This window comes from Heterodontus francisci, unplaced genomic scaffold, assembly GCF_036365525.1.
Source record: "Heterodontus francisci isolate sHetFra1 unplaced genomic scaffold, sHetFra1.hap1 HAP1_SCAFFOLD_1616, whole genome shotgun sequence".
Taxonomy (NCBI): Eukaryota; Metazoa; Chordata; class Chondrichthyes; order Heterodontiformes; family Heterodontidae; genus Heterodontus; species Heterodontus francisci.
The window spans coordinates 45,001-47,500 of NW_027141692.1; the positions used below are offsets into that span (position 1 = coordinate 45,001).

Here is a 2,500-nt window from a genome sequence, read left to right on the forward strand (position 1 = left end):
GTTGTGCAGCCCATCCGGCAGGGTGAGCGTGAGGCTTTCGTTCTCTGTACTCCACGCCTTCCTCCAGCCCCTCCTCCTCTCTTCTCACTGGCCAGGCTCTCCTCGTCTTTACGCTGTCACTGACGGGCCACCCAGCTCTCGTCCGGGACCGGCGACCGTAGAAGCACCCGCCTTCCTATGGACTTGCCACCGTCTTGCAGCATTACAACCGCAGTCGAATTGAAGGGAGCTTCTGCGGGCTTGGGTGCTGCCCGGCGGCCCGCCGTCGGGACCTCGTCAACCGGCCACTGTGAGCTCTGCAGGGACTGATCCGGTGATGCAGGCCCGGTTTTCTTTCCCACCGTGGGGACACTTTGGTCGCTCTAGGTCACCCTCCCTTTACCGGTACAGGGTACCTACACGACTCCCCCTCCGGCCCCGCGAGCTGGTGCTTTTGGCGGAGCGGCGGTTTAAAGACTCGCGTGTCCGTTGCCGGTGTCGAGCTTGAGATGGCAGCCGTGACGTTCGAGAGAATGTACCTGGCCGCGGAGGCAGGATTTGTTTCCCCGCAGCGGGCTCATCCTGTCGGCCTTGTACCCCACTCAGTCCGTCCGCGTTCGCTCTCTCTCTCTCCTCGTCCTCCGGCCTCGGTGGCGGCAGAGACCCTGCCTCTGTTGTCCGTGGTGCGCGTCGGCACGGTTGGGCTCCGGCGTCGGACGAGCTGACGCGCTTCGCCTCGCGAGCGCCCTGACCACGTTGGCCGCGTGAAAACCTTTCTTTGGTCATTGTGATTGTTCGACTGAAATCCGAAGGGCCGTGCCAGGCTGGGGCTCTCCCACCCCCCACACCCCATTGGGGAGGGCGGGGGAGCGTTCGCACGTTCCGGGTTCGACCCCTCGCGCGAGGGACGGACCGAAAACCTGAGACAACTCTTAGCGGTGGATCACTCGGCTCGTGCGTCGATGAAGAACGCAGCTAGCTGCGAGAATTAATGTGAATTGCAGGACACATTGATCATCGACACTTTGAACGCACTTTGCGGCCCCGGGTTCCTCCCGGGGCTACGCCTGTCTGAGGGTCGCTTGACAATCAATCGCACTCGCCTTTGCCGGCGGGAGCGCGGCTGGGGTTTTGTCGCAGAGGTTCCTTTGCTCCTCTTCGTCCCCCTAAGTGCAGACCTGGAGTTTACTCCGCCTTTGGGAGAGTTCGACCTCTGTCCCTCCATTTAATCGCGATGGGGGGGCAGTCCGGCGTGGGCCTCCGGGCGCGCCGGCACTGGTCTCGGCCAGCCTCTGCTTTTCCCAGGACGGCTGTCAGTGGGTTGCAAACGAACGACTGCGTCAGTGCTGGGACTGCTTGCTGCCGGGCCGTTAGCCTCCGAATGGATCGTGGAGGGCAGAGTTGACTCTCTGTGGAGTGTGCAGAGCAGAGATGGGAACGATGCCTGGTGAATCGGCATAGAGAGAGAGAGAGACTCGGTGTGGCATGTCGGTGGACGCAAACCGTGTGGTTCGGTCTCGATGGCTGTTGCCAGTGGTCGACGTGGTTTAGTGGTTCTGGACGAGGAGGAGGAGAGCTTGACGTAGTTGACTGTGGGCTTGCCGTGCTGCCTCGCTGGCTTTGCGTGCCCTCATTCGGTGTTTGTGCAGTTTTGCCATGGAGTCCCTGCGGTGCTGCGTGTTGTGCTGGAGCCCTGTCTCCTTCCACACGCATGCCTCCCGCTGTGCCTCCGGCAAGCTCGCCTACATCTGAGGGTGCACCTAGTCAGTGCCGCACGGTCCTGTCCCCCTGGTCTCTGCTGCCTGCTTTTCGAACCAACTCCCCCACCCCGGTTGCACGTGCTCCAAACTCTTGCCACGCCTTCTAGCTGCTGCTAGTCTCGGGTCCTTTCCACGCTTGCTTCCCGTGGGCTGCTCGCTTTTCTCTCCTGCCCTCGTGCAGTTCAAACCAGCACCGCGCCCACGCTCTTTGTCTTCGGCACCTCCCTTATCGGCACTCCGGAACAGTTATGAGCCGAGCCCGGTCGCAAGCCCGACGTCGACACGCGTGCACATCCGCTCGTTACTAACCCCTGGCCTGGTGAGCGCCCCCCCCCCGAGGGTTGAGTACGAGGTGCCGTTGTCAGTAAGTTGCGAGATATACCGGCCGGCCTGGAGCTTTTGGTGCTGCGTTTAAGTCTGGGCGGGGGCCATCCGATGTTGAGAAACGCACGCACGCGATCGCTCACCATTCTGCCTACGACCTCAGATCAGACGTGACAACCCGCTGAATTTAAGCATATTACTAAGCGGAGGAAAAGAAACTAACAAGGATTCCCCTAGTAACTGCGAGTGAAGAGGGAACAGCCCAGCGCCGAATCCCCGCTCGCCTGGCGGGCGTGGGAAATGTGGCGTATAGAAGACCTCTTTCTCTGACGACGCTCCGGGGCCCAAGTCCTTCTGATCGAGGCTTAGCCTGAGGACGGTGTGAGGCCGGTAGCGGCCCCCGGCTCGTTGGGATCGAGTCTTCTCGGAGTCGGGTT

The 2,500-nt window shown here is 61.6% G+C and overlaps 2 non-coding genes across 2 annotated transcripts in view; both read left to right on the top strand.

The window, feature by feature from the left end:
* Window positions 1–906: 906 nt before the first annotated feature.
* On the top strand, window positions 907–1,060 carry LOC137364397 (5.8S ribosomal RNA). The gene has a single exon (XR_010973089.1). It is a non-coding gene; the product is annotated as a 5.8S ribosomal RNA (ribosomal RNA).
* A 1,157-nt stretch (window positions 1,061–2,217) lies between these two features.
* Window positions 2,218–2,500, top strand: part of LOC137364395 (28S ribosomal RNA) — a 3,764-nt gene continuing 3,481 nt past the window's right edge. Inside the window, exon 1 of the ribosomal RNA XR_010973087.1 lies at window positions 2,218–2,500. This exon is cut by the window's right edge and continues 3,481 nt beyond it. This is a non-coding gene — a ribosomal RNA (28S ribosomal RNA).